This window comes from Nanorana parkeri, unplaced genomic scaffold (assembly GCF_000935625.1).
Source record: "Nanorana parkeri isolate BGI_ZX_2015 unplaced genomic scaffold, ASM93562v1 scaffold498, whole genome shotgun sequence".
Lineage (NCBI taxonomy): Eukaryota > Metazoa > Chordata > Amphibia > Anura > Dicroglossidae > Nanorana > Nanorana parkeri.
Window position 1 is genome coordinate 173513 of NW_017306766.1, and position 19927 is coordinate 193439.

Consider the following 19927-nt stretch of genomic DNA (forward strand, 5'->3'; position numbering starts at 1 on the left):
AGTAGCAGCATCCACTGTAAGTGATTTCATGAGCATTTGAAATGGCTTCAATTCCTTTTGACTTTAACCACTTGCTGGCTGGGGTGTTTATATCACCACTGGGGTTTTTATTTTTTACTATATAATGAAAAAAGTACTGAAAATTTTGAAAAAAAACCTGTTCTCCCTACGTTATGTTATAAAACATTTATTGTTACCCAATTTTTTAGTGAAATATAAAAGACGGGGTCACGTCGGGTAAATAGACACCAAACATGTCAAGCTTTAAAATTGTGCTCTAAATCACAAAAAACTACCATACCCAAATTTGACCATAGCCGTTGCTTTAAAAGCTTTTACCGCTCACCAGTTTAGTGTTATCATTGAATAATGGCCCTAGAATTATTGCTCTCACTCACTTTGCGACGATATGTAACATGTGAGACGCAATGGATGTTATCGTCGTTTTCGCACGTAGGCAGACTCAACACATGTTTGCATGTGGTGGCGGGGGACTTTCATTTTTATTTTTTTATTTTTTCTTACTTTGATATGTGACTTTTCATTTTTATTTTTTTTGGTAACTTTATTTTTTTAAACCTTTTTTTCACTTAACTTTATTGCTATCACTTAGGGAGCAAACCAATGTGATAGCCAATTTGCAGTGACAGGTCCTCTTTATGGAGACATCAGGGGTCTTTAAGACCCCTAATGTCACCTAAGGACCCCCAGAGACCTGCTTCACCAGCTTCTCTCCGGTTTCTGTACCAGAGAGTGACAGAGGAATGCGGAAGTGATGTAATACACATCACTTCCTGCATTCTGACGAGGAGGAGGAGATCAAACGGAGATCGTGTACTGATACTGAAAGTACCTAATCTGCATTCTCATTCTGCTGTATGTTACCTTTGCCACAGTGCATCATATGTGATGCTGAACATTTTCTATTCTGCATCCCTTTCCATATTCCTTGCTGTACATTCTCTATTCTGCACCCCCTTCTATATGCTATGTTGTGCATTCCCCATGCCACCAAGCTTCATGCAGTATGCCATGCTGTACATTCCCTGTTCTTCACCACCCCAATCCATATGCCATGCTGTGCATTCCCTATGCCACAATGCCTCATTTGATATGCCATGCTTTACATTCCATATTCTAGACTGCCTCATACTGCTTGCCATGCTGTATATTCCATATTCCACAGTGCCTCATGTTATCCAATGTGTTGTATGTTCCCTATGCATCATTCCGTATAACATGCTTTACATTCCTTATTCCGCACCACGTCTTTCTGTATGTCATGCTGTATGTTCCATATTTCTCCATGACTCATTTCATAATCCATGCTCTACATTCCATTTGCCAACCTCCTCATTTCATATGCCATGCTCTGCTTTCCATTTTCCAACTTCCTCATTCAATATGCCATGCTATTTAGCTCTACTTTCATTATTCTTCACCACCTCTTTCAGTATGCCAATCTGCACTTTCCCTATTCTCCACTGCCTCATTGCATACGCCATGCCGTACATTCCCTATTCAGCAACAACTAATTCTGTATATAATGCTCTACTTTAATTATTCTGCACCACCTCTTTCAGTATGCCAATCTGCACATCCCTTATTCCGCATTGCATAATTCCATATGCCATGCTGTACATTCCCTATTCAGCAGTGCCTCGTTCTATACGCCATGCCGTACATTCCCTATTCCCCACTGCCTCATTACAACATGATATACATTCCATATTTACCATTGCCCTGATTCCATAGGCCATGCTGTACATTCTCTATTTCCCACTGCCTCATTCCGCAAGGCCATGCTATATGTTCCCTATTTTGCACTGGCTCATTCTTTAATCTTTGTTGTTCTTTTTTTAAATTGCACATCACCTCATTCTGTATGCTGTGCTGTAAATTACCTTCTGTGCAATGTATCATTCTGTGCAGCATGCTATATATTCCCTATTTTTTGCTGCCTCGTTCTGTACACGTTGTTTATTGGATATTACATGCTGACCCGTTCTGTACGCTGTGCTGTACACAGATCCATACTTACCTCATTATCACCGCTGCATCCTCTTCAGTCTTTTGTCACATGCCATGGCAATTAGGGTCATGTATAATAGTGTGTTTTTTTTATGTTGGGGAGGCCATTACATTTTTGGCTATGGGCCCTGTGATTTCTAGTTACGCCTCTGGGGCGTACTATTGCGATCAGGGCAAACATGATCCCTGAACCTATCTGGCAAATTGTACACTGATGTTCAGGAGTACAGTCTGTTTGATGTTTTCAGCAGATGCTATAACTGTTTCTATTATAACCCACAGCGTATTGGGTTGTTGTTTATCATACACTTAACAATATATGTGCATTTACTAAAAATAAACTGATCATCCACAAATAAACTCTCACACTTTCCAAACCCCTTGTACAAATGATGAATCATTCCAAAAGCCACATTGTACAGCTATCATTTACTGTCAGAAACGTACATACTCATTTGCATCCAGGACAGGAAGACAGTAGGTGTTTTAATTCCCTCACAATGCACAAAGCCATCATTTCAATTAATTATACCTTATTCTGTAAACAAGTCTGTACATTCTCCTAAGGTGAATGTTTTATATGTGTCTGATGAGATCTAGAGCTTCTAAAGGATTCATCTAATGCTATTGTAAAACCTCATCAAGCCATTGATTCTCAGATCCTCCTTTTTAAGTGTTTTGCTTGTTTGTTGTCGTCTGGGTTTTTCAGCAAGCTTCTTTCATTATAATGGTGCTGTGGGAGCAATATACCACAAGACAAAGGAAACCAAAAGCAGGAAAATAGTTTTACATCTAATTCCTTCAAAAACAGAAACCAGTGGTATTAAACCTGCTTAGAAAGAAAGCTTTTATTGAAGATGAAACAGCTTTTACTCAGGAAGATTTTGCTGTTGTCTTTTATTTGGCAGAAACACTGGCAAATCAAAATGATGCCTTGTATAGTTTTATATGTGCAGGTATATTTATATTGTTTGCTTAACATGTGACAGTGACAAACACATACACAAATATACTCAGTTAATAGTATTTATTTTCTTCACAAAGCTTGTCATTGTACATACTTCACTTAGTATCTATATACATCTAATTACGGTGGTTCGTTAATAATGTAACCGCTCACAAATCTTTAGGGCACCTGCCATTTAAGTGCATGCACATACTTACAGTTCAGATATTCCCACCGCACACCAAATTGTCCTTCAAAGTTAGGGCATTGTGGCAACCGTCAATTGGCATAGCAGAAATGTGTGAGATACTGTATGTTGTTAGCACACCTTGGATTGTTGAATATAGTACAGACTTTTATTTAAATATAATGTAGATCACATCATACAATCATGTTTTGAAGCATCCCAGGTCCCTGGTTAAAGTGGCACCAAACTCTGGAGTTAAATCTTAAAAATGCATTCAAGTGCCTTAACTATTAACAAAAATGTATCTTATTTGTGTATTACCTAGCTGTAGATCCTCAAATCATCTCTGAATTGGTGCTGACACTGTCCTTCCTTCTAGAGGGTGGCTACTTTTGTTCTCTGTGGTCCCCGTGTGTGTTGTAAAGTAGCCACCGCTCCAAGCTCACTTCGTGATAGACTTTAATTTCACATTTAGTTTACTAATTTGTACTGAAATTGTAGTTCATCACGGGAGCAAACTTGGAGTGGTGGCTACTTTACAACACACACAGGAACCATGAGAACATAAGTAGCCACCCTCCAGAAGGGAGGACAGTGTCAGGACAAATTCAGAGATGATTTGAGGATCTACAGCTGAGTGATAAGTTCTCCAATGTATTTTTAAGATTTAACTCCTGAGTTTAGTGTCACTTTATTGCATATACCTGTGTGACAATGCACATGTACACACACATACACACACACACACACACCACTCACAACCAAATAATCCTTAGCTGAAGCTAAAACCTTGCAACCAGGAAGACTGAGTAACCATCTAATAATGGTATTTTATCACACCCAGTGCAAGGTTGTATAATATGACACTTGAAGGACAGTGCCAAAGGCAGCAGGTCTAGAAAATGCAGCACCAAGCCTCAACATTTATAAATTGTGGGTTTTTTGCTTCCGCCTTATGGTCAACTCTAGGAATGTGTTGCTAAATTCAGCAAGAGAACTTTAGAAATAAGGGGATGCAGGTGAGTTTGAAAGGAACCAGTGTTTTATTCAGGTAACATTGTGCATGTGTAATGAAAGTATTCATTCTTGCTATGGAAAAAACAGAAACAATATTTAATAAGCAAGAAGGATCCATTATAATGAATTTTACCAAACACACATGCTCAATCCTTGCAAGTTATCACTGAATCAATTATGCATATAGTGTGTATGAGTATAATTAAAGCAGACCTTTACCCTCTTTAACTAAAAAGCAGCTCTGCTTACGGGGAAGGAAAACCACCTTACATTCGTTAGTTAAATAAAAAGGTTTTGCTATTACTTACAATTACTTTTTGTCCTGGAAAGGCTACATGACCGGTGCCTTCCTGGGAAATCTCATCTGCAAACTGCCAAATCCCATGAGATCTTGTGGGAAGGGCATTTGTTTCCCCCATAGATGATGTACACTATCACAAATTCCAGGAAGCAGACCCGGATTTCCAGGAAGTAAAGAGAGAATGATTAATCTGTGAAAATGGCCCCTGTGAGAAGAATTGGGAGGAAAAGAAAAATAAGGTATGCAAAGAATACAAAGTCTGCAATTATCTAGAAGTATCTGTTTGTAGATTGTCAGTACTAAACATTTCTAAAGGTATCTTTCTCCTCATTTTAAGATAAGGGTAAATTTCCTCTTTAAGTTCAAGTTTATTGCTATTGATATGTCTGGGTGGATTTGTCTGCTTTCACTGTTGTTGTGATTTGGTATGTTAGATTTAATCGTTAGATGTAAAAAATGGAAGTATACAAAAATGTAATATAAAATTGCCAGCAGAAGATAGATTATGCATTTCCAGTCCAGCTGAATTGAGTAACAGCCATACCAATCTTGATGGAAAAGATGATTGGTTGGGTTAAATTTTCCCAACTGATCTCTGTTGCTCCTTGATGTTTACTCTGAGATAACCAAAGTGCCATATCAGTGTTATTAAGAATGTTGTGATAGCTTTGGGCAATATAACATGTATAAAGCCTGAAAGCAAAGTTATCACACCTTAAAAAAAAGTATAACAGCCCTAAAAAGAAAAGTGTAAAGTGATATTACACCCCTGGTCATATTACAGGGTAGAAAGGCGATCGGTTATTACATTTCTACAGGTCAGTCAGATTTCTGCAAACCGATTACCTTTAGTGGATGTACAGATCAAATGTGTCTACCTGGTTCTTCCTTCTCCCAACCTAAGCTTTCATGTTTATGAAAGAGGTGTCCAAAACACATGCCACTTTTATGTCTATGACTATGCATAGAAATCAAATAGAAAGATATTTTTATCACCACTGGTGCAAATAGGTGAATTACATCACAACACAAGGGAAGACAACATTGTACAAGGTAAAAAAAATTACAATCCATCATATAGGTCTGCAAACATGCTTTGGTTTTGTTTCTATGCTTTTATGGAAATTTCTCATATTTTCATGGCTTCACTTATCATAAATGCCTTCTTCATACCTGCAGCTTGAATCGGCTTTTGTTATAGAGCGCTTACATTGTTATACTACTGGCAATTTCCAGCCAGAGAAAAAAAATACACAGAAAGTGTTATAACTAAACAGAAAAGCAGAACAGAGAGTTCCTCACCAAACTAGGAGATGCAAAACGACTTCTTTTGATAAATGGTGTGCCAAATGCTTTGACATCTATTGATATTTTGTGATATGTGGAACAATAAAACTACGTGACCAGGATAAAAACAATACAACAGAGTGAAACTATGTGACCAGAGTGCGAATACAAATGCATTCATATAATTGTTTTTTAATTATTATTATTATTTGTGTACTATGTACATAATTCTACATACTTATTCATGATTTTTTTTCCAAGGTAAACCTTTGTTGTGGGAATCATTAGCAGTTGAGCAGTTTGAAAGCAGAAAAATAAATACTAACTCTCAATACATTTGTTTGTTTATGGTGTCTACCTTCATGCTGCATCAGTTTGACGTGTCATGCTATTACGTAGGAGTTTTTAATTGCAATGTTGAGCAACCCAGAATGTTTACTACTTTCCATCAACTGATTATGACTTTGGAATGAATATAAGTGCACATCCCCTGCATTATCTGCTCAGGGCAGGGGCAGTATATGCTATGTTGTTTCCTGGGACAAGCATGGGAGTGCCAAAGCCTAAATCCTCACCGCGGCCCTTAATAGGCTTGGTAATGTAAATTATGATCTCAGCTAATTTACAGAAACAAATTGCTAAGGGGTGGGGGGGGGCAACCGAATTTGGATTTTTTTAAAAAGACACTGTCAATTAGCCAATTCAGGTTAAAGTTACATTGGCTGTGAAAATCACCTCCGACCCACTGATACTCACCTCTCCAGCGCTTGCCTGTGGCTTCTTCCTTAATTGCTACCAACACCAAAATAGCTGGTGTCGGCTAGTGTCAAAACCTAGCGTAAGTGGTGACTTCAACCCCTCCATCAAGTGACAGTGCTCAGGCCTAGGGTTTGACCTCTGGACTCAAGCACCATCACATGGGAGGAGATTATCTGCTTCCCTACACCTGAAAGCAACTGGTATTCTGCAATGGCTGTGGTAAATAAAGGAACAGTGGGGGATCACTGGAAAGATGAGTATAAATGGGTCAGGAAGGGCTTTTCACAGACCCTGTTACTTTGCCCTGAATTTCTAAAGTGTCTCTTGAAGCAGGCATTTTTCATCACTAACTGCACACAAACCTTTTCACTTCTGGGTGTTTAAGAGTTTAAGGATAGCTACATTGTCCAAACACAATTGGTCATCGCCATGAGGCTAACCTGGGGGCCATCATCTTGTAGCATCACGTTGCTGTTTTCGGGGTCCCTTTTTGACATACTCATGCTACCCACTGCTCATGAAATACTAATGACACATTAGAAGATTCCATCCATGAATTCACTGAAACATGCACATCTTTCCACCTGCTGATAACACATTCATTATTATAACGTAGCTTTTATTTTAGCTTTTAAAGATTTTTTAAAATATATATATATCTCTTACAGGATGAAGAGATATGGTCGGATAAAATGTAAAAAAAAAAATCACTAGACTACAAAGACAGTTTCATAATATTTTGCAGAAGGACATTGGAGTTTTAGTGGCAGACATCCAATGTAACTTAGATCTTCAGGGTCTCTTGTCAACACTTGCGAGGCAATTTTGCTCTTTCTGTCACAGTTCAGTAGCTTTAATGCCAGTAAAACTGATGGCACAACTGAGTCAGTCTGGCAAAAAGCAATATTTTTCTTCTTAAACAGATTCTAAAAGGTGTGTTTTCATTAAATAAAGTTTCTAAAGAGATATAAGGTTCTGAATTATATAAAGAATTGTTGCCCGCAATGAAAAATGTTTAAAACCAAATTATGTGGCTGCCTATATTCTGTGAAATTTTAACAAAGTCTGCCGTTTTGTATAAAACTTCACTGGAAAACAAATAAACAAATGGAGCGTAAAATCTGTGCCAGGCTTAATGCTGGAAGTATTCCACTACTTTGGATGGGATATAATTTTGCTTTGGTCCAGAATCACTCCTCTGAAAGCATGGTAGAAAGATGCTTTGGATGGAAGATGATGCAACTTTTAGAGAGAGTCCAGATTCATGGGGGTTGATTTACTAACCTTATAAACATGCCACGAACAAGTATACACCTCTGTAGTGTGTTCCCCTTCGAGCATGATCTATTGGTGCAATCTAGACACCTTTGTAGTGTGTACACACCCAGCAGGTGTGTTGTGCAAAGCCCTGCATGAATTGCAAGGTGATGTTGTGTAAATTAGCTCTACATTGTGTTGCTTGCGTTGATGAATGCAGGAATGTAAATGCATGAGCTAACCATTTTTGGCTAAACTGTGAAGCAGCATTATATATGCATCATGTGCATGGTTTTTCCATATATGGCTTTAGTGGAAATATGCTTTTAGAGACTTTTTGGTTGATAAATACGTTATGCTGTGCAAAAATCACACGCACCTAGTGCGTGCGTGTGTTTAGGTTCGTAAATCACCCCCATGATGTCTTTGTCGTTTACAGTTTGCAGAAGTGAAGAGAATTATGTTACATTACTTCCATTAGAACTTATAAAACGATTCTTATAACACTGCCTTGTACTTGTATTAAGGTATACAGTATATAAAGTACTTGTCTTACTATATACAGGTGTACACTTCTCTATTGATACATATAGCATTAGTACAACTGTGCAATAGTTCAACAGATTCTAACAATTGCACCAGAAGTTTTTTTTGGTAGAAAATGCAGTTTATCATGGTGGTACAAAGCTTACCAAAGTTTGAGAAACAGCTCACTACATGGTGTATATATACAGCTACTCCTCACTTAACAACCTACCTGTTTAAAGGAGAACTATGGGGTCCAAGTTTATCTTCATTTTTAGATTCCTTAGGCTAAAGGAGTAAATATTGTAAGTTACTCCTTTAACCCAAAATGCACCCTAAGCCTGTAATTGATTCTTTAAGATAATAGGTGGGGTCTAAGCGCCGCAATGAGGAGAGATCCCAATAGTACTGTCAGGATTCTCCCCACCGATCTCTCGTCACTTTGACTGGAGGTGCTTCTTGTGAGCTGCTGCGTGTCCATGAATATATGGGCACCCGCAGCAGCTCTGTCGCTGCAGCTCTCTCCCTGCCTCTATGTCCCTGTCCTCTGTGCAAGACAATATATGGTGAATTATGTCACTGGGGATGGGTGCTGGCTTGTTTAGAAAAAGAAACAAGCTGACAAGCATCTGATTAGTAGTTGCTATGATGTCAGCGGCTGCTGACACATAGCAACTACTACATAGCAAGTGACATAGTGAGACAGAATGGAGAGAGAGAGGGAGGGAAAAGAGTGGGGTAAAAGTAGGGAGAGAGAGAGAGAGGGGAGAGAGTGGGGAGAGAGAGGTGAAAGAGCGGGGAGAGAGCAGGGAGACCAACGGTTCCTACCATGACTTGCCGCTGCCAGTCTTCTCACTTGAGACTCCGCCTCCTGCTCCTCCTCCATGTCAGTGTGCACACTCCAGCCCCATGCTTTGAGAAAGCGCAGCCACACCAGATTTAGATTTTGAAAAAAACACTGAGGGCAGGCTGCAGTGACTGTTAATGCCCCCTAAAAGGAAAATAGCTTGGAGCAGGGCTGCAGGTGGCCGTTTTCTGTGTTTTAGGATGAGTATATCTTGGATGTTCTGCGACTTTGGAAATCAGGAAAACTGCTAATGGAGTAAAGGTATGAAGTACATTTATTTGGCATTAGGTCATAATTCTCCTTTAACTATCACCCGGACTTAAGACCAGCTTGCCGATCAATCGGTGTTGATCACTGTACAAGAACTTGGGTCAAGCTCATCTTGCATCACCCTTTCTCAGTCTCGTTCCCGCAGTCGGTCAATTGATCATTATTCACTACTGTACTGTACATTAGTATTTACATTATGCAAGCCTAAGTTATGTACTGTATATTACAGCTGATTTTCTCTATTCCTCGCTTAGTGACCAACTTCCTTAACAACCTAGTTGAAGGAATGGAACTCGGTTGTTAAGTGAGGAGTGTCTGTATTCTATATTGCTGTATTCTACATTGGCAATTAAAGAGCATTTCCGGACTACAAATGACATCACTCTATGAGCTAGAAGGCTTTCCAGAAACATTGCAACTCTGTCACTGTCCACTTAATTTTCTCTTGAAGGGGTATGCAGGAATGCCTACCAAAGCCTATTTTGCAACATCTTCTCTATCTGCTTGACATATCACCAGTCAGGTTTACACATCCAAGAAAGTCTGATTGGTAGCTGTGGGAAACTTTCTAATATTTTCACATTGATACATTGGAATTTTAGCATGTGAGAGATAGCAAGAAATCTGCAATGGGTATTTGGGAATAGTTTTCCTTCATTATAAACAAGCTAGAAAAATGTATCCCCAAATAATCCATTTAAATTGAATGTAAAGAGGTTTTATACAATCTAATTTCCACACTTCTTCCTGACTAAAAAAATATTTTTTCTTGTCAGGTACATATGAAATATTTAATATAAATATTGTGTCTTTTTTTTATCCAGACAGCAGTTGGAGCTCTAGGTTCCTTTCTCATACTGCCTCATGCAGTTTCACCAGCTCGATGAGTCGAATTAAAGAATCATTATCCCTTAGCGGATGGCTCAGGTGGGGTCAGCCGGAAAGGAAATAACTTTTACTGTGCTGTCTCTTTAATGCACTTCAACTGCTCTGAGAATCTTCCATTATATAATAAACAATAATTAGTAAAACAAAGAACATATGCATCACATAAATAATAAAAAGAGATATAAAACATTTTAATAAAATATTAGAATCAGTTTAATGCTTAATGTCCAAAGACATGCTGGTAGCTTAATTGGCTCCTGTCTAACTTGGCCCTTGTATGTGAGATAGGGACTTTAGATTGTAAGCTCCTTGAGGGCAGGAACTGAACGTGCAACTATGTAAAGCGCTGCATAAAATTGTTGGCGCTATATAACTACCAGGAATAAATAAATGCTTTGGTAAAAAGAAAATTAAACCAGAACTACTGCAAACACATACAGTCTCCCTTTAACAACCAAAGCAAGGGGGTGGATTGGTGCACTTTGGCTGTGCTTGGGTTAACAACCAAAGCCATAAGCAGGTCAACTGTTTACTCATTTTTACTTCAGTTTTTTTTTTTTACTTCAGTTTTCACAGCTGCATTCTAGGGATTGCTAGAAACATGTAAAATGCAAAAGGGAGCAATAAATACAGCCTCTCTGCACAGATATTGTTACATGCATTTTAGAACCAGGCCAATCTGCCTGCTCATGCTCTACATTTGGGTTTGAGTTCTGTTAGATGATTCTTACTGTGGACTAAGGTCTGTCTACCTTCCATCTGTTCACATCCTGGTACTCATGTGAATTGTTTGGACAGTAAAGAGAGTGCATATAAGCCACTTTAGGTCAAAATATAGCATGTGGGTTTGGGACTAGCCCTGATTACCAGCTTAATTGTGTGCAATTGCAACATACAGAGATGAGCCAAGTGTACTGCACTATGTTGATGGCTTCAAAAGTAGTAAAATGTCTGCCATGCAGGAACAAGTTTGTAATTTCTAAAGGAAAAGAAGGTTGATGAGATAAATGGGTAGCATTCTTGGAGGCTTCAATTTAGAAGGCCTGCCATGCAACCAGATTTTGAGAGCAGTAGGAAAGCAACTAGATACCTTAAATTTTAATTCAAACTTGGTCTTTAAAAATAATAGCAGAAGCGCGTATTATTGAGAGTTTAAGGATTGTTATGGGACACATTGGTCAAATCATACAAATTAGATATAAACCAAAAGCAGTAGTATATTAATACATCTAAGTGAATAGTATCTGAAATCTAGCAGCCAGTGTTTATTCCTGATGGATTTTAGCGGTTACTTATTGATAGGATTAACAAGTCAACAATGTATGGACTATGTTAGTGTTGATGCTATTAGTGCCCTATAATTTTTGTGGTATTATCATGCTTATATGGTCTATATGACAAACTTATATTTTGATACAAACTGTGTGTCCTGCAACACATTGAAATCAAATGTAAACTGCTTATTTATTTTTGGGTTCATAGCTACTCCACTATGACCTACAATATAACTGTAAATTACTCTTGGATAGGAAAGGGGTAAATGCTCTCACCACTATGGCTAAAACAAGTGTTTACATAAGGATGATGCCAATCAACATAAACAATATGCAAAAATAAGTATAAAGTTATTTTGGGTTAGAATAGTTTTGCAAATCTATGCATGGATTGCTAGTATAGAGAATGGCTAAAGATGAAAATAAATGTATGGCATTACATACATAACAAATAACTACAGTTCAGCGCTAAATAGCTAATATTGTCATGACAAAATGTTCTTCACAAAATGACAGTAATGCGTACATTACATTCAGTAGGAATGACTCACTATAGTGCCATTTACAATGCATGTTCATTAACACCATCAGACACTTCTCCAAGGAGTGGTTTTTGTTCTTCTATGTTAGTATCCCATATTGTTCATGTAATGGACTTTTCAATTATTCAGCAATTCAATGCTGTTCAACCTGAAAAGAGTCTCTTCTAGGTGTTAATGGCCAGTTTGATGCATTTCACTAAAATGGTTGTATCAGCATCAGCAAGAGCTGAATAAATAATAACTGTACTACACATTGTCATGTAGGCATGAAAGATATATGGTGCATTTAGCAACCTGACCAACGCTATATTTTTATCTTCTTCCTATAATTCAATATAACTCTCAGTTTTACCTTCGTGATAACTCATTGTTCAACATTTAGTGTAACACTTACTTGTTCTTGGCTAACAAACTGTATTTCGTTTGATTTACAAGGCTAACATCTGGAGAAGATTTGAATTAGCTCCTGTACAGACCTATTTCATTGTTCAGTTCCTGTACCGTCAGATCTACATTATCATCCTTTAAATATACTAAAGTGATATTAAGGTCAAAAAGTTTTTAAGATATTTTAAATGCTAATGAAATAACTTACAATGGATGCTGCTTCTTGATGTTTAAAAGTTTTAGTTTCCTGCAGAATCAGCTGGTCCCCTGAGCATTGGTCCTGATATTCTCTTTTTGGCAGGTTCCTTTACCTTGCAGCATCCTATGGAGCCACACTTGTGTGTGCTAGTAAGGTGTTTGTGTCTCTACAAGCACACAGGTACAGCAAGGCAACACACTCCTCTGCTCCCTGCTCCTCCTTCCTTCATTCTTCCTTCTTGAAGCTAGTACAGTAGATGGACAGCTGCTGGAGACTGCTCTGTCCCTTGTGATCTTGTACTGAACAGGAAGTTCAAGGAAGCCGAATTGAGTGAGTTGGAGCTGTTTTGAACCATGATTACTAGGCTTGGGTAAGAATGTAAAGAAATACTTTGCTAGGCAATAAATATTTGCTTGATCTCAATTCAATATTGAAAGAAAGTTTGAGAGTTTAATACTACTTTAAAAAAAAGTTTTCTATGTACAATTAAAATAGTGTTTAACTCTTAAAGACTTATATACATAACAAAATATGTTTATGAAACAAATTAATGAACAGACTACCTTGCCCATTAATTAATGCCACCAAAAGCCTATACGTATATCTTTTCATGTGAGATATACAAGAGAGCTGTCCTTAAGAATCTTGGTGATTCTTAAGGACAGCTCTCTCCGCATTTTTCGATCTTGTACGGCTTTGCAAGTTATGGACAAAAGATCAAGGGGGCAGAAGTAAGTGGTGAACAAGAAGTGCAGGAGGGACAGAGGTGTTTTCACAGGGGTTGCCTTTGGAGTGAGAATTTTTCCTGGGAGGGAAGAATTTCATTTAAGGGGAGGTTGCATTAGGTAAGGACGTTTTTTTGGGAGGGTTAAAGGGGATATTATCGCAAATGCAATCATTCTGTGATGTGTTAAGCACTCCTAATCTCTGCACTCATTCTTCTAACAGTTGCTTATTGCTTAGAAGTCCATTGCTATTTTAATGAAGTTCTTCTTTGAAGTATGTTCAGATTAAGTGTTAGCCCTCTTTTTATATGGCAGAGTGGCAGAACAGTTTACTAGAGGAGAAATAGTTGGACATATATTGTTTAAATGGGAAGAGTTTAGCTACACTTTAAATAAAGAAACATGTGATCCCTGCTTGGCTGTTGGAGTGCATAATATAGTTATTGAGCATTTTTCTTTGCTTACCTAGAAGACTAAACATCTACAGGATGGAATGTTATCATATTTGTACACCATAGACCTGCCAGTGAAAGGGACACCATTTCTGTATTTACAGGTCCAGGCGAGCAGTGAGATAAGACCATCTTGGCCATTCCCATCACAATTTCCATTTCGGGACTAAAATTTGAAATGTGACCCATGAATGGAGTATGTGTCCATTTCCTCAAAAACAGTGCAGTAAAAATGTTTTTGCAGTTGTTACTGACTATGCTGTGGTGTAAAACTAGTGGATTACTTACTGATGTATGCCAATCAGCATTTTAACACATTCTTTGTTTTTTTTCCCTTGTGCTCCTGAGGCGTACTACTTTATTGGTTGGCTATGTTGCTTTTGGAAGCTGAGAGTAGTCCTATGAGAGTAGTCATATGGAGAAGTAGAACACGCATGAGAACTTACAAAACAAGAGGACGGTGCACAGGGAATGGCAGTGTTAGATAAATATAGCAATTTGTGCCCTCTATCAGGGCTCAACATACTTCATAAGTTTTCAAAAGAAGCTTGAATTGACTAGCTAATAGAGCAGTGACTGGAGTACCAACTGCTTGCCTAGGTAGGTAGATGTGATAAATGACTGGCAGATGTAGGGAAGTGGTGAAGGGGGGTGGAGGGGGGACGGGACAGTTTTGCTGGTGGTGAGCAAGAGGCTCTCTGCATAGCTTACAAGTTGCTGGATATTTGTGTCTTTGCCCTCTCTACTTATTGATTTTCTGCCCCAAAAAAAGACAAAAGACTAGGTATTGTGGGCAGTGGCATAGGTAAATGATGATTTAATTGGTGAGGGATTGGATAACAAGAATGAGGAAGATGGGTTTGCTCTTGGTGGTCAGACTCACATCATAGATTGCATCTACATCCATTGCACTTACATTGTGATGGATATGTCGTCAGGTGATATTGAATAAATTTCAGAGAACAAAGACACTGGGCAATACTGCTTCAGTTGCTCAAACTTCTAAAGGCCAAACTTGTGTTAGATGTGACACCATGATGCAGGTAGCAGAACGGTGAGAAGCAGGAAAGTTTATCAGCTGCACAGTTTCCCACTTCAACCTCTTCTTCTGTTATGCTTCGTCATTGTGATCCTAAGCTGTTTTCAGTGCCCTCTCTACAATATATCAACAACACCTGAATAAACACATTATAAGTAGTATCACTACATGTTAGGGTTTTTGTACACCTTTTTATTTTCCACCCATAGATTTTCACAGACACAATGAATGCTATGACTGCCACAATCATTGTTGCCAATTAAACTTTCATCCAAGTTATTGCCGGCTCACACTGCAAACAATAAGATTCTCAACAATATTCTCTTCCTTCTTTAGATACTACTTGCTTAGATTGAGAGGTAAGTCTTGAGCTGCTGTCACTGATGCCACTTTCAGTTACAACAGAGGCATGCAGCACAAGGACTAGTGTAGACTGAGAGGATGATAAATTTGTACACAAATGAAGACTGCATGAAATGGATAAGCAGAATTATTAAGTACTGCGGGATAAAATGACCATCTTAGATTTATCCTCTTCCTGCTGCAGTGCTATTGCAATTCTTTTTTGACACTATACACGGTCAGAAATTCAGTTGCTTGCATGATGTACCACGGAAATGTGATTTCTCCATTGTCACCTTCTACATCATACAAACATTTTTTTTTTAAACCTTAGTGGAATATTAGCTATATGTTGTAAAGTAGCCACCACTCCAAGCTTTCTCCCGTGATGGACTATAATTTCCATACAAATGAGCTAACTAAACATGAGATTGTAGTCTATCACAGGATTGAGCTTGGAGCAGTGGCTACTTTACAACACATAGAGGGACCATGGGGAACAAAAGTAGCCACCCTCTAGAAGGAAGGACAGTGTCAGCACCAATTCAGAGATGATTTGAGGATCTACAGCTGAGTGATACACAGATAAGCTACATTTTTGTTAATAGGTAAGGTACTTGAATGCATTTTTTATAATTTAACTCTTGAGTTTAGTGTCACTTTAACTGCACTCTAATACAGGTACATAGTTACATAGTTACATAGTATTTGAGGTTGAATAAAGACATTAGTCCATCAAGTCCATCAAGTCCAACCTATTAGGATCTCATTCTAGGAGTACCTGTAGAGTAACTGAAGAACCCCCTTCGCCCCTTGTGCCGGAATTTTTTTTCCACCAATTTTAGGTGGTGGCCTCTAGTTTTTGTAATGGAGTTAATTTTAAATAGTTTATCGCTAATGTTGCTACCACCATTGAACATTTTGTACATGGAGATCATATCCCCCCTTAATCTCCTCAACTCCAATGTGAACATGTTTAAATTTAGTAGCCTTGTCTCGTAGCTCTGGTAGTATAGAATATTATACGAGCGTTAAACTTTTTTTGAAGAATTTTACGTATTGCACATTACCTAAAACCGCTACAAAAACGTTTTGTGTGTGTATATATATATATATATACAGGTGAAACTCGAATAATTAGAATATTGTGCAATAGTTAATTGACTCATTACATGCAAAGCAAGATAGTTCAAGCCGTGATTTGTCATAATTGTGATGATTATGGCTTACAGCTCATGAAAACCCCAAATCCACAATCTCAGAAAATTAGAATATTGTGAAAAGGTGCAATATTCTAGGCTCAAAGTGTCCCACTCTAATCAGCTAATTAAGCCATAACACCGGCAAAGGGTTCCTGAGCCTTTAAATCGTCTCTCAGTCTGGTTCAGTATTCATTGTGTCTGTGAAAATCTATGGGTGGAAAATAAAAAGGTGTACAAAAACCCTAACATGTAGTGATACTACTTATAATGTGTTTATTCAGGTGTTGTTGATATATTGTAGAGAGGGCACTGAAAACAGCTTAGGATCACAATGACGAAGCATAACAGGAGAAGAGGTTGAAGTGGGAAACTGTGCAGCTGATAAACTTCAGTAGGAATCACAAACAATTTTCAGAGGTCCGATATTGTTCTATGTACAATCCTTGTTTTATTGATTGCATGTAATATTCTAATTTTCTGAGATTGTGGATTTGGAGTTTCATATACATTTCTGCAAGCTGGTACATCCAAAATATAATTATATATATAAATAATAAAATAACATACAATACATGTGGCATATTACCAAAAATAAAGTATTTGTTATTGTAACTGAAGGTGAAACTGTACTCTGAAAGCTGTGCCTAAAAAAAGGCAGGCAGAGCGCAAATGACTAGTCACTAGTATTTCCTGTGGTCTCTCTGCAGCTGATCTTTTCTGCATTACTGACTTGGCATGACTTGATCTGCATTGTGTTTCTGTGTGGTGATGTTCATATTGGCAGAGGCAGGACTCCTTGCTCATGTCAGATATCTATAGTAGTACAATAGTGATATCAACAAATCTCACTCCAAATCTCCTTAGGCTAGCAGTCAGACACAGCAATGCCTTGGATCTCACACTGCAGATGTACAAATATTAGGATGTAGGCACGGGAGTGCCTAAGCATACTCAAATATTATAATTTTTTTCAACCAGATGCAGACACTGAGCATACTACACATGCCCAAAAAAGTAATCAAAGTACACAGGGAATATCTAGTATGCCCTGTCCTTCTGCTCCATTGAGGTTCCCCCCAACACTTACTATCAAAATGCTGTGTAAATACAGCAGCTGTAGAAACTGCTGCTGTTAAAATCCTGCAAACTGTTCAGAACTGAGATATTGAGATACAAAGTAACATTGTTACTTGTATATATTCTCTGTTTCATTTATCTGCAGATCAAAGGGATGCGCTTCCATCTGCATATGATGCCAGTTAATGCAGCCTACAAGGTAATAAAAAAAAAAAGTGTTCGTATTGAATGTCTTAGTAAACATTAGATTATCCTAATCAGCCTTGATTAACTCCTACTTCCCTTTATATTTTGGAATGCACGAAGTATATGTTGCCCAACGACAGCAGAAATTTAATTGGTATTGGTATACATTCTTTATTTTTCTAGTAGACTACAAAGGGGTCTTTTAATAAACAATTACAAACACAGAACCATTTTCCCTAAAAATCTCTAATTCTTTGCAAATAGAGGCAAAAACGAATGCTCTTAGTATATTTGGTATAGATGGGGTTGAAGATCATAGGAAACAAATACTTATTTCCTATGTTCATTGGCTCCATCTAGTGTCCATAATGCGGTGTTACATTACATTACACAAGGTGGTCGGCTCTACGATTTGTTTATAAATAGACCCCTAAATGTTGAAGATTGTTTGTCTGACTGACAGAGAGTGGAACTGTAAAAAGAATATGTTTTTACTGTGGCTCACATTTTCCTTTCCACTGGAAGATGTGTTAAAACATAAGATTAAAGCACAGCTATGATTTCTCAGCAAACACCAGCAATTTGCAAGTGAAAAGTAATTACTTTGAGAACAATTAATTTTTAACAAAAATACTGGAGAATCTTCAGAGCTCATGTGCCACAAAAAGCAGATGCAGGAAAGTATTCCTGAGCCTCATAACTATGTCTCTATCCTTTTTAAATATGCTCCCTTTACTAAGTACTGGTACAATATAAGTTCCTAACTAACTCTGCTTAGCCCCACAGCCTGTGAGTGAGGTTAGCAAACCCAAGCCATATGAAAAAATACAGTATACATACACACTTTTATTTAAACATATGATCCCTGTGGAAAGAAAAATATAAAATAAACAGAACACTTTTGCATACCATATATACTATTATATATTTGTATATATAATGCCGTTTTATTTTTTAATGTACTGCTTGGAAGTTGGAAGGATGTCTTTTACAAAACATTATTTATCTAGATGATATTGCTACTAGGTCTGGAAATGTTAGCACTGATCAATAACCCCCAACTGGGATTCATCAGCTTCCACTGCATTAAACCTATTCAACCTTGTCAATATTCAATGCACCTACAGCTGGGCATAGAAGACTCAAATTTTGGACAACTTCTGCTGAATAGGGCCATGGGTGGCACTGCAATCACCATCCGGCCTGACAAACGTCGATTCAACCCTTTCAATCCCATTCAGCGGGGAGGAGATCAGCGAACGATGTAAAGCTGAAAGTCTGTTTAAAGGGACCGGCTGCCATTTACTTATGGCAGGGTGGCAGCGAAAGGGTTAAACATAACTGAGCTGGGTGGAACATTCTCAGCTGAACAGTGATTGCCTCTAATCAGAAGCAGTTACTGTTTGGGTATTAAGGAAGCTGGAGGTTCCTGAAGACAACAGCCAGAAGTGGAAATTCCACCATGGATGCTGTTTAGTGCAGATGGGGGAATCTATGATTTTTTTTTATTGTTCAGCCCAAAGCATGTATGGCTAGCCTATGTATTATTCATATATTAGTGTCTCTATAGCTCTCTATTTGTTTTTTGCAGGTATTTATATAGCATTGCCAATTTATGCAGCGCTTGACATACTACACATTCACCTCAAGGAGCTTACAAACAATCTAAGGTTCCTATTGCACACAGATATAGGGCCAATTTAGACAGGAGCCAATAACCTTCCAGCATGTCTTTGGTTAGTGATAGGAAACCCACGCATACACAGGGAAAACATGCAAACTTCTTGCAGATAGTTGCAATTATGTGTAAAATCCACGCTTTTGGTATTTCTTTTCAACATTATGTGTCAGCATCAGTGAAAACACTACCTTTTGAAAAAGTATTTACAAGGAAACATATCAAGGAGGACCAGTGGCGTAACAACCGGGGGTGCGGGGGGGTCACTTGCCCCGGGCGCAGGACTGAGGGGGGTCGTGACGGCGCTAAACGAAGCCATGGCTCCCTCTCCCTGACACGATCACCTGGCTGTCATCGGGCGGCCGCTCGCTCTTCCGAGGCCACTGCGGGCGGCCCTCTACATTGCCTGATTGGAGGGCGCGTCTGCCTGATCCAGCCAGCCAGCCCGGATCGCATAGCGGCGATCCGGGCTGGCTGGATCAGGCAGACGCGGCTCCCCAATCAGGCAG